Raw genomic sequence first — 13,252 nt, 5'->3', positions numbered from 1 at the left:
ACTCATATGGTCAGGAGTTTGAGCCGCCCGTATGGGCATATGTCCTGGCAGCTGGCTCATGGCCAATTCAGCCATCCATCCATTTCTTGGTTGGTAAATGAGTACCTAGCTCATAGCTAGGGAGTAAAGAATAGCCAGGGAAAGCAATGGCAAGCTACCCCACAAAAGAGGCTTGCCTATAAAATAAGGTGACCAGATTTTTGCTCCTATAAAGTGGGGTAGCCGCGTGCGTGCGTGCACTCATGCAGCTGCAGGAGCACACTGCCTTTTGCAGCGCTCCCCAGTCAGGAAACAGGGAAGCGCCCCAGAAGGCAGTGCGGCAGCACGGGAGGCGCTCCCTCCTGCGCTGCCGCACTACCTTCTGGGGCGCTTCCCTGTTTCCTGACCGGGGAGCGCCCCAGAAGGCAATGCGCTCCTGCGGCTGTGTGCGCGCTGCCACACTGCCTTCCACTGCCTAAACAGGGAAGCGCCACAGAAGGCAGTGCGGCAGCGCAGGAGACGCACGCGGGACATTTTAAAGGGACGTGGGACACATTGCGCAAAAGCGTGAGTGTCCTGCCAAAAGCGGGACCGCTGGTCACCTTACTATAAAATCACTGCTTGCAGTGGTACCCCAGGGTCGAACACAACTGAAGGGGAAACTTTACCTTTTTTACTGTAAAATCCAGCTTCAAAGAGCATTGAAAGTGGATTGAAACTGCATTATTCTGCATGTGAGGAAGGGGCCTATATAGTCACAACCAGCTTATTTGGCCTGCTGAGAAAGTCTCTTAAGTACAGTATTTCATTACTGGGTTCCAGATTACAATCTTTATTGTGTTCACACAAACCGAAGAGTTGGAGTGAGTGATTCAGAAGCTATTCATAAATATCCCAGTTGTTCTAGTGATTATATAGTAATTTGTGAAACACACCCTCCCCAAACCTTTACTATAACTAGCCATCGTTATTTAGCTACAGGAGGCATCTCATAATCTAGCTTTCTATTCTCTGTGCAATGCAATGACCGTGACATGTCAGTTGATCTTTTCATCCATCTTCATATTTCTTTCTTTCACCTCATTCGCTGCTCTCCTAACTGTAGATTCCTCTTTGATTTGGTAGTCTATTGTTTTGTAAAGGTATTATTAACTTGCAAAAAAGCAATTTTGATTGTTCACTCTGTTCTTTGCTGATCTTTCTATTTTAACTACGTAGTATTTAATTAATGCTGTGTCTTTCTGAATGAAATGCTACTTTTTTCCCAACCTAATAATGAAATTAGCAGCAAATAAGCCCAGTTGACAGCAAATCTACCCCTTGGGAGTAAGGCAAGCCAAACTACATCTGAGGCATCCCTGCTGGTTAGCTGGTCCCCCCTCCCCCCATTTCTAGAACACCTCCTTATCTACTTAGAATTGTCTGGACCACCAGCTCATCAATAATAAAATTGCTCCCATGCTGCATCGCTCCAGTCTGCAGGCGGTTTCCTGAACTATCAAGCTCTAAAGATGCTAATGTTTTCAGTGTCATTACAATGCAAATCTGGATATAATATTGAACTTTTCCTGGGATAATGAGCTTAGGCAACAGTTTCTCTGGCCTACCAAGTAATCCTATAACAATTCCGATATATTTAATTCCGTACTTATGAATGTTGTAATCTGTTGGGTTATGTTTGTTTGGGGTTTTTTTTGCTTTTCTCAATCCTTGAGTGATAGCTGGAACTAACAAGAGACAGAGAACTCAGATTCTTCTTCTCCAAGGATTTTTATTTTAAAAGAAGGAAAGAAGTAAACAGATAAAGACAGTCGTAAGAGAATTAGGAGGGGAAATTAAGAAGAACATAAGAAAGAGCCTGCTGGATCAGACCAGAGTCCATCTAGTCCAGCACTCTGCTACTCACAGTGGCCCACCAGGTGCCTTTGGGAGCTCACATGCAGGAGGTGAAAGCAATGGCCTTCTGCTGCTGCTGTTCCCGAGCACCTGGTCTGCTAAGGCATTTGCAACCTCAGATCAAGGCAGATCAAGATTGGTAGCCATAGATCGACTTCTCCTCCATAAATCTGTCCAAGCCCCTTTTAAAGTTATCCAGGTTAGTGGCCATCACCACCTCCTGTGGCAGCATATTCCAAACGTTGCGTGAAGAAATGTTTCCTTTTATTAGTCCTAATTCTTCCCCCCAGTATTTTCAATGTATGCCCCCTGGTTCTAGTATTGTGAGAGAGGAAAAATTTCTCTGTCAACATTTTCTATCCCATGCATAATTTTATAGACTTCAATCATATCCCCCCTCAGACATCTCCTCTCCAAACTAAAGAGTCCCAAACGCTGCAGCCTCTCCTCATAAGGAAGGTGCTCTAGTCCCTCAATCATCCTCGTTGCCCTTCTCTGCACTTTTTCTATCTCTTCAATATCCTTTTTGAGATGTGGCGACCAAAACTGAACACAGTGCTCCAAGTGTGGTCACACCACTGCTTTATATAAGGGCATGACAATCTTTGCAGTTTTATTTTCAATTCCTTTCCTAATTATCCCCAGCATAGAGTTTGCCTTTTTCACAGCTGCCATGCACTGAGTTGACATTCCCATGGAACTATCAACTAAGACGCCCAAATCCCTTTCCTGGTCTGTGACTGATAGCACTGACCCCTGTAGCGTGTGTTGGGTGTTGGCTGATGACCATTTCTGAGGGTAGGTCTTATAGCGACTGACCAGACATGGAGAGTATGAAGAAACCTGTCTAGTATTTGCAGTGCCTGTGTGCAATGGTAAGTGTCTTATTTTTATTTTGTACATTGTAAATTCATGCACAGAGAAGAAAGATAAGTCGTCTGCATGCAGCAGAACCAAGAGCAGTGTTTTGGCCCTGTGCTATTGTATGAATCTCTTGGCAGTCAGTGCAGCCTGTAAGACTCATTTGGATTGTCAAGAGCTCCTTCTTGGAATGTAATTGATTGGAAACTTATCTACAATGCTAAAATGCCTGAATTGTGAAAGGTTCTTTGCCTCAAAACTGAAGCGAGAACATGGCCTATGCCAGTGGTGGCGAACCTTTGGCACTCCAGATGTTATGGACTACAATTCCCATCAGCCCCTGCCAGGGGCTGATGGGAATTGTAGTCCATACCATCTGGGGTGCCAAAGGTTCACCACCACAGTCCTATGCCCTCGCTTCTTTGGTCAGATAAACTGTGTGACTGCTGATTCGCTAGATGGTCACTTTGTACATGCCTAGAGATGTTTACAGTTGGAAATGATCTGGACCTACCGCTGAAAACTGACTGTTGTCTCCCAAGGCCAGACTCAAAAATCTTCTGGCTTTTGCCATGATCTGATATGATGACTTGAAACGCTAAAGTAAAATAATGATGTTTCATCCAATCATCTTGTTCCTACAACTACTTTCCATTAATTTTTCATTCCCTTGTCTTGTCAGCATGAATACCTGTGCTTATCTTGATTGCTCTGGCATATCAAGAACTGGGCATAATGTGTGCCTTGACTTCTGTCACTCCATGTTAGCGGATATTCGACCTATAGTTCAGCTAAAGTTAATCTTGATGGGCATTCTCCATGATTTATGCTCAACCCACGATTTTTTGGGGAAAAAAAGTTTAATATTTGTATTTATTCTTTTGGTTTCTAGAGCAGTGGTTCTTAAACTTTTGTAACTTACATCCTACTAATAACTCTAACAAAGAACCTGCTTCCCACCATGATAACAAAAAAAAGGCCCACTTTCTCCGAGAATTTTATACATTTACAGGTGTCCTTTTTTATATTTGTCATTTGTGTTAAGTTTAAAGGAGAACTTTTAAAAAGCGTAGAAGAATTGTTGGGAGTAAATTTTATTTCTACAGCTTTGAAACACAAGCAAATAAAAATGACAATTACATTAGTAGTTGAAAATTCTAATACTGCTATTGAGTATCACTTTTCTGCTGGTAGCTAAAATGATTGGCAGAGTTGCAAAAACTCACTTGATAGTCTCTGGTAGGCTGTATAAAATGGCCCTACAGTTTCACATTTCGCCTCTGTTCTAGAATGTGTATATTCTACCACAGAGTTTTCTGACAGTCCTACATCATATCACACCACTGTCTCTAGACTCTAATGGCAAGGCAGAATGGATAAAACTGAGAAGATATGAGAATTATGCTTTGTGATTCAGTTTCTTTCAGTACAGAAGCAAAGATTGTGGCTTGAATGTTTCAAAGTAAAGGGAACTGCTGCAACCTTTACAGAAGTTCCACATGTAAATTATCATGCACTGACTTTTAAGATTATTACTATTGAACGACGGAGGGTTCACGCAATATGATCTAATAGGATGCTGCTGCGCAAACGAAGATCCCAATAAACTTTCCTTATCAAGAAGATATGGAACAGTGGGAGTTAAAATGAAGGAGACATTCCACCACCCTATCACAAGGTGAGAGGTGGATTTGGCAACCATCCACCTTCATAAAATGATGGGCGTAAGTGTTCTCTCATAGACTTGGATTACATCAGAATACATTTCCTTTGGCTGAAGGGGTGAAGGTGAGAGGTATACTATATTTATGGATAAAGAAGCTTCTGAAGAAATAAGCTCCATGGTCGATTACTTATCACACATCTTCCTCTCTTAAGGGCATCAGTCTGTCCAACATTAGAAAATCTAAGAGAGGGATTATAACTTCTCAGCTGGTTTCACCTGTAGAATATCAGATGCTGATGTAGGTTGCTCAAATCCATGTTTACCTGAAATAAAGAGTGGAATTCTTATTGTCACTTCTGTTTTTGGGAGGGGCAGTTCTGTGTTCTGGGTTATCCTTGACAGATTTCATAAAGTTTCCAGCGATTCCTAGAGAGGCATCATATCACTTGCACAATTTCTCCCAAAATCACTTTGTGTTGTTGCTAATGGCATCCCAAGTGTCTCCTTCTGAGCACCGTAGGCTTCCTCACTACTTTTCCTGCACATTTTAAGTTGGGGGGAGTAGAGGAAGCATAGGCTTGGAGCTCAGACTTGTTGTAAGTTTTACACTGCTGTCATGAACACTTGCATTTTTAAAAAATCCTAATGCACTGAATGAAAGTTGTAGAAAAAATAGTTCCTACAGTAACACTTGAAAGTTGTTTGTTGCAATACAAGTAAACCTGGGATCTTTTTTAAAAGGTAGAGCTTTTTTTTAACAAATTGCACCTGATTACTTACTATGAGAATTTTTTTTAAAACTGCATTTTTCAGAATTTTTGTGTGCCAAAGTGTGCAGCATGCTCAGCATTTGTGCAAGTGTGAACAAAAAACAAACAAAAAGGTTACTGTCCCAGCTACACCATCCTACCAAAAATGGAGGGGGAAAGATGGCTGCCCACCATAGATGAGCTTTTCCAGTCTGGGCCCTTCAAGCATGGGTGAATTCTTGGGAAATCCCCAAGGTTTTCTTGAGAATGAAAGCAAAACAAAAACCACGAAGACCTCATTCTGAATCAAATGGGTGGAATTTGCCCATTTCTAAATGCTGCTTTGTGGAAGGAACAGTGATTTAAAGACAGTGGTTTAAAATGGGGAGAAAGTAGCAAAATATGTTTGCAGCCCAATCCAGAAGGCTCTGGCAGCCAGGGATGTTGTCAAGCTGTTGCACCATCTCCAGAGGGTTTCCAGGTGGCTCAGGGAGGCAGTGAAAAAGAAAAACTCTAGCCAGCTGACAAAACTTCATAGTCAAAACCAGATGGGTGGCAAGGCTACGCCAGGGGCGTTCCCATTCTGAACGTCCAGTGGAAGCCAACTGTGGTCAGCTCTCCCCCGGTTGCACTGACAGCCAGGTTGAGGCCAGTGCAGCTCTGAGGCCTCAGCCACTTCCAGGTCAGACACTGCCAAATTGTGCTCACCCACCACCCTCTTTGTGCCCTCCGCCAGCACATCTTCCCCTTGTGCCAGCAAGGTTGACACCCGCAACAGCACAAGCTCGCCCCTATTTCCCAAGTCTGTAAACACTCTCTCTCTCTCTCTCTCTCTCTCTCTCTCTCTCTCTCTCTCCCTCTCCCTCTCCCTCTCCCTCTCCCTCTCTCCCTCTCTCCCTCTCTCCCCGGTTGGGCTGCCCCATCCTGTAGATTCTGTCCATGCTGTACTGGGGTTTTCTTAAAGGTGGTAGGTGAGCTCCTAAGTAAACATACTCAGAAGTTCCCTTGAAATCAAAAGAACATGTTTTCACATACATAAATGATTAGGACTGTGGTGCTAGTTTAAAATTCTTCTTTTCGCAGTCAATGTTTACCACCTCACCTAAAGAAATGCATAATGGAGTGGGTTCAACCATTTCCCAAGTAGCCTTCCTCCTGTCTAAGGAGCCTTTGCTCATTTTAAGTGGTTCTTCCTCCAATGTAAGAGCCACTGAATTTGAAGAAAGCTACTCCAGGCTGGGGGAAGGCTTTACACATGAGCCAGAAGGAAAAAATGGGATGTAAATATTTTAATTAATAAACTTTGCTCAGTAGGCTCCACCTCAATATTTTATATAGAACATAACACTTGTGACACTTAAAAGTTTGTTGAGAAGAACTATCCAATATAAATGGATCTGTATTTCTGCTGTTATTGAAACGGTTGGATGATACCTCTGCTCCTTCTAGATCAGGGGTCTGCAACCTGCGGCTCTCCAGATGTTCATGGACTACAAATCCCATCAGCCCCTGCCAGCATGGCCAATTCTAGATGACTGGTAGGTAAATTGAGATAGTAGCCCATTCATTGGCAAGATTGAACATCTGCTTACATACAAATGACCTAAATAAATTTAGGTTAAACTCTACCAAGTGTTTGTTAGTAAAATCTTCCAAGGTAAGGGGAAAAAAATCCTATATCACTAGTATCCAAGTTGAACTTGCCCTCTTCCCTCCCCTTGACATTTCAAACTGTACAATTTGATCCAAAATCTAAATTGGGGTCCTGGATTTCTGGCTTAAGATTCTTAGCTGTTGGATTTCATTTTAGATTATAAAGAGCATCTCTTATCTAAGACTCAAACATGATTCAAATCCATTTATTAATGTTGCAGATTCATTTGTCACATGAATATTAAAGTCAATGAAAAGAAATCGTGGGACTGAAATGAAACTTCAGAGAACACTAAAAAATAAATACGTCACGAGAGATAATGATAAGAATGCAAGGCTTCAAATGAAAAGTCTGTTTTGGTCGAGTCTGCCTAAAATAAATCATTATGGATTGTGCCACTTTTGCCTTTTCATTTCTGAGCTGTCACCCTCTGATCTTTGAAATTTAATTTCTCTGAGAATGGTTAAATTGGGTGATGAATGAAACATACTCTTTTTTTATTTCACTGATTGTGACTTCAGAAGGTCACATTTATATAGCGGTACCATTGAATTAATGTAGTGCTTAATATTCCTCCCCCTAATCTCATCTGCAAATTTGTAATTTTAATGCCATTTGGCCTATTTTATGCCTGGTTCACACATGGCTCGCATCACTAAGACTGCAGTTGGTGAAGGCCAGCTTAGAGTTTTCCTTTATATTAAAAACAAAACAAAACACAAAACTCCATGCATGCTTAAAACTAGCACAACATCCCCCACCACCACCTTGCTTGCTGTGCCAGATTTCTATTGGCAGGGAATTTTTTAACATAGGGAACATTCCAAAATATTATCCTGAATGTGGAGTCTGACCCCTGACCTGGATGGCCTAGACTAGCTTGATTTTATCAGATTTTGGAAGCTAAGCAAGGTCAGCCCTGCTTAGTATTTGGATTGAAGACCACCATGGATAAGGTGACCAGATTTTCACCTTTTTAAAGCGGGACACCATTGGGGGGGTGCACGCGTGCGCACGCACACATCCGTGCACGCAGCCGCAGGAGCGCACTGCCTTCTGGGGCGCTCCCCTGTTTCCCACCCTGTGACAGGGTGGAAAACGGGAGCGCCCCAGAAGGCAGTGCGGCAGCACAGGAGGCTGCCACACTGCCAAACCCCTGTTTCCCGCCCTGTCACAGGGGAGTGCCCCAGAAGGCAATGTGGCAGCCTCCCGCGCTGCTGCACTGCCTTCTGGGGCGTTCCCGTTTTCCACCTTGTCACAGGGCGGGAAAAGGGGAGCACCGCAGAAGACAGTGCGGCAGCCTTCCAAAAATTGGGACATTTTAAAAACCCCACGGGACGCGGGACAAATTAGTCAAAAGTGGGACTCTGGTCACACTAACCATGGAATTCCAGAGCTGTAACACAGAACAGGCATCAAAGCACCTCTGAGTGTCTTTTGCCTCAGAAACCCTGTGGGATTGCTGTTGGTCAACTGTGCCTTGATGGCACTTTCCACCGCTTCCTGTACAGCTTCCAAAACGTGATTTTCCACATTGCGGTTTGGATATATCAAGGGTCGGCATAAGAAACGGAATGGGAATTTGGGGGGGAAGTTTTTGCAGAAGTTGCAGATGCCACACGAAGACCAGCAGACGACACAGGAAAAATGTAGGAACGCAGAAATGCATAAACTATATGTATAATACTTATAATGTCAACATATATTAATCCTGTAGCACCATAAATATACCTAATTCCTTTTTTAACATTGAAAGAAAAGAAAAAAGTCAAAATTTCTCCGATATGAAGGAAGGGCCAAAAATTTTTTGTGGATTCCCAGATCGCAGGGGCCACCACAATGTGGAAGGGATAACTAGTCTGGTGGGACTGTCCATTCTACCACCTCACCATTTTTACCATCTCATTTTCCCACATATGAAAATGAGGGCTGTGTAAGAGCTGTGAAGAGCTTATGATGCAGTTTAGCATACTTAAAGTCTCCCCAAAAGTGGAAGGAGTATCTGAACTCACTGAAGTTAACTGTGTATGGTTCAATGACATATGTAAGGAACTGATTGTAGATATTTAAGACATTTCTACCTGCCATTCTCCCACAAAGGACTCAAGGCGGATCAAGAAAGAAATCATAGCTGGTACCTGCAATTAAGGTATTTATCACATTGTTGATAAAGGTTTGCTGTCTAACATGCTGTGTTGAATGTTGTCTATTTAGAGGAACCTGACCTACTTATCCAGAGCCTAAGTGGGATATTGCCTGGATTTGTCCTAATATTGTTGCATTCAGGAAGGCTACTTCTCATCCAGAGCGAGCATTTTAAGATTTCCTCCTCACCACTCAAAAATGTAGTAGTGCTGTTACAATCCATTGAATATCAGATTGCTGGGACTGAGAGAGGAAACAGGCTATGCAGATCTAAATACATAAGACAGGGAAGTTAGAAAGATCTAAAAATAAATAATATGAATAGATTATAGATCGGATAGGTAGTGTAGGGAGAGGGAGGCCTGTTTGATTCAGGCCCTTTCCGCATTAGTCAGGCACAGTTGACTAATGGCAACCCCACAGAGTTTCTAAGGCAAGAGACACTCAGAGCCAGGGACGTGGGGTCAAACCAGGATACGTGATCCCGGTACAGCCCCGGTGCAAATGACCCAGTGCTGCTGTGGCTTGCAGATGCACCTCCGCACAGAGATGCGTCATATTATTTTACGGACGAGGGAGCGGGACCCCATGGGCATGACTGATGCCGTGGGGACCAGAGGACTGGTCACCCTCTCCTGCAGAGCTGCACAGGAGAGAAGGTAAGTTTTTTTAAAAAATGCCCCAAAGCAGCACCTTCTGTCCAGGGCCCTTTGCATGGGTGCGGTGGCAACCTGGGATATTTAAAAAGAACTGTGCATAGCGCAATTCGCAAATATCCCACATTCTGCCATTTAACCTGGGGCAGGGTCGGTTTAGGGGCAGGGTTAGGGCCCCAAATGGTTTCATCCTGGCCATGACCTGATTAAATGGCCCATGCGGAAAGGGCCTCAGAATAGAATTGGGTGTGAGGTTTGGGTGACAAAGGGTTTGCCAACTCCAGATTGGGAATTCCTTGGAGGTTTTGGGGTTAAAGCCTGGGGGGAAGGCAAGTTTTGGGAAAGGGAGACAATTCAGTGGGATATATTTTGCCACCATGTTCACCCTCCAAAGCAGTTGTTTTCTGCAGGGGAACTGATGTATGTATTCTGAAAGTAGGCTGTGATCCTGAGAGATCTCCAGACCCCACCAGAAGATTGGAAACTGGGGTTGCCAGCTGTGGATTGGGAAATACCTGGACATTTCAGCGGTGGAGTCTGAAGAGGGGAGGGTTTGGGGAAGGGAGGGACTTCAATGTGCCATAATATCATCCATCTTCCAAAGCAGCCATTTTGTCCAGATGTTGCCTGGAGATCAGTTGTAGTACCAGGAGATAGCCACGTCCCCCCTGGAGGCTGGCAACCCTATTTGCCACCCTAGGGAGAAATAGAAAGTGAAGTGATAGGACTCTGTTGTGAGGAGGGAAGAAGTGAGCACAGGTGCCTGCTAAGCACACCAACAGTGAACTCAAGGTGACTCAAGGTAGGAAGGTAGTATTACCCTGCATAATACTTAAGAAGTAATGTGATTCTCATGGCACTTAAAATAATTGTGTATGAATTCTACTGAAAAACAACAACGAATAGCTGGTGATGGAAGAGTTGTACTCTAGGACTGGCTGGCTGCTTCCCTTTTCCTCCCCAGACTGCTTAGAAGAAGTTCCGGGGTTCAGTTGAGGCCTACTGCTGTTCCTCTGCAAACCTTGAACACGACTCGTGTGGCAAAGCTTCATGTTAACTGATGGCAGACTTAGAGACATGAGAAACATTGGTATCTGATACATTATGTACCTTTTATGACACCTAGCAGTGTTAGCGTGGGGTTAAAGGAGGATTTGTATGAAAGCATCACAAGGATTTTTTCTAAGTTGGGCTGTAAGTTATGCCTTTTAGCACACTTTAAAGTATAAGCATATTTAAACTGTGAGAGCTTAGATGGAAATTATCCCACTAGCATACATCACACCCTCTGTGACATACATAATGCAAATAATGGAAGTTGGCTAGATGGTCGTGATTTTCATCCTTGACCTGCTGCTATCTATCTAGCTGTTCTAATAGAAATATATATGAGCCCTGCATGCTCACTGCGAACTGTATATACAATTTTAATATTGTGCAGTTTTCAGATTCATTTATTCATTCCCTCTCCCACGGCCATGGAAATTCCTGCCTGTTAAGAATAAAGCAGAACATGAGCATTAATGATACATCAGGAAGATGGCACATGAAGGTAACAGATTATAAAAGGGGTTTGGGAACGTTGACACGTAGTTCTGGGAATGGGAAAAACAGATCAAAAGCTACTGGATTTAGATGTTTCCAAGTACATTGAAATGTGAAATGATACTGCAGATGAATTCCCAACAAGCAGGATTGCACTTTGAAGCTTGATTATGCAATACTACATTTGTGGCTAGGAAGAGATTTGCACCCATTTAAAGCCATTAGGAAAAGAATTAGGCTGATTCACACGGGCCTGCATAACATTTGTTCACTCAACAATCAGTGTCTCCTGTCTGTGAGTTTCAGAACGCCACTGAATTAGAGGTAATGTTTACAGTCTGCCGCTCGTGATAGCTCAGTAATTGCTTTTTCTCACAAATGTAGACCAATTCTTGGTCACTACAGAACACATCTATATTTACTTTTTCCGTTTTATTCCAGTTCTTCCCTCCCACTTCCTTTTCAGCACCCCCATTGCAGCCCTTTCCCCATATCTTTTCCTGTCTCCTAGGCTTCATTTCTTTACCTTCTGGTGTTTGACCACACAACGTTGGGCGTCATTTTGGGTTGGTATAGCAAAAGGCCACCCAAGTGTCATTTTTGCCATGATGTTTGCACATGTACCGATGCCTTTTTAATCTGTATGTTTTTAAAATATACATATATATTCCTGAAACCCTGTAAGTCACCTCAGATTTACAGAAACATAGGCTCATTCCGCACATGCAGAATAATGCACTTTCAAACTGCTTTCAATGCTCTTTGAAGCTGTGCGGAATAGCAAAATCCACTTGCAAACAGTTGTGAAAGTGGTTTGAAAACGCATTATTTTGCGTGTGCAGAAGGGGCCATATATTTTACCTCTGGGTGGCCCCTCTTTGTAGATATTTTGATCCTCTCAGTAGGACCATCCATCAGTATGAGACACATGATAATTGGCAACATTTCCAAAATTTCCATTGGCAACACTCCATTCTGTTATGTCAACATCTTAATTAGCAGTGGCTCTTTGTAGTCCTGGGAGGATATTTTCAAGAGTCTTGCTAACTAAAATCTGGTTTTTAACTGGAGACAGCAGGGATTCAGCCTTCAATTTATTGCATACTCTGGCTCATTCTGCACATGGAGAATAATGCACTTTCAAACTGCTTTCAATGCTCTTTGAAGCTGTGCGGAATAGCAAAATCCACTTGCAAACAGTTGTGAAAGTGGTTTGAAAATGCATTATTTTGCGTGTGCGGAAGGGGCCTCTGTTTCCCCCTACTCCACGAACTGATAAGGTATGTCAAGCCCAGTCTTTAAAAGCCATTAAAGTTAACTTGAGAAAGTAGTCATACACAGAAAATAGTGTACATAATATAATCTACTAGTTTTGCAAGTGACACAGTACAAAAGTCACCCAGAGTAGCTCATGGTCCTAAAACTTCTTCTGTCAAGCTGCCTATACCTTCTTTGCCTGAAGTCAGAACGTGCTGACCTCCCTCAGAACTTCTTCGCCATCAGAAGACAAGCACATCATTCCAGCACTGAAAACCAGGGAATCAATGGTTATTGTGAGGAAAAAAAAGTTATAGTTTATATTCCATTACGGCAGAGTTGTCTACTTCAGTTATGGACTCCAGCATTGTTCATTGATTGGTTTTGCCTTTCTGCTTTAAAGTCATAGAAGGGAAAAAAAATCACCCCCGTGAAATCCTCGGTTGTACTTCGCTTCCACATCCCTGTAAATAGCTTTTATTGATGTCGTGATGTCGTGAAAATACTCCCAACATGGTTTTGTTTTAAGGTAGATAACTTTTTTTCCCCCTTAAGTACGGTTCAACATTACATCCAAATACCCTGGATCATTTCCATCAGGGAAGCTGATTTACAGATCCAAGCTGTAAAAGGCAGTAGCTAATCCCGGTTAGTTCAGTCCAATTTTATACTTCAGCTGTGTTTACCACTGCTTAAGACACTTAGTGAAGAAGTGTGTGTGTGTGGAGGGGAGGACAGCATTAAAAAGCAGAAGTAGCAGGATGTCACTTCCAATAACTGTCACTTCCAATAACTTCCATTTGTCACTTCCAATAACAGCTCCCAGTGATTACATGACGTTGGT

The sequence above is a fragment of the Sphaerodactylus townsendi genome, linkage group LG10 (assembly GCF_021028975.2).
Source record: "Sphaerodactylus townsendi isolate TG3544 linkage group LG10, MPM_Stown_v2.3, whole genome shotgun sequence".
Lineage (NCBI taxonomy): Eukaryota > Metazoa > Chordata > Lepidosauria > Squamata > Sphaerodactylidae > Sphaerodactylus > Sphaerodactylus townsendi.
Note: the sequence above shows the minus strand (reverse complement) of the source record.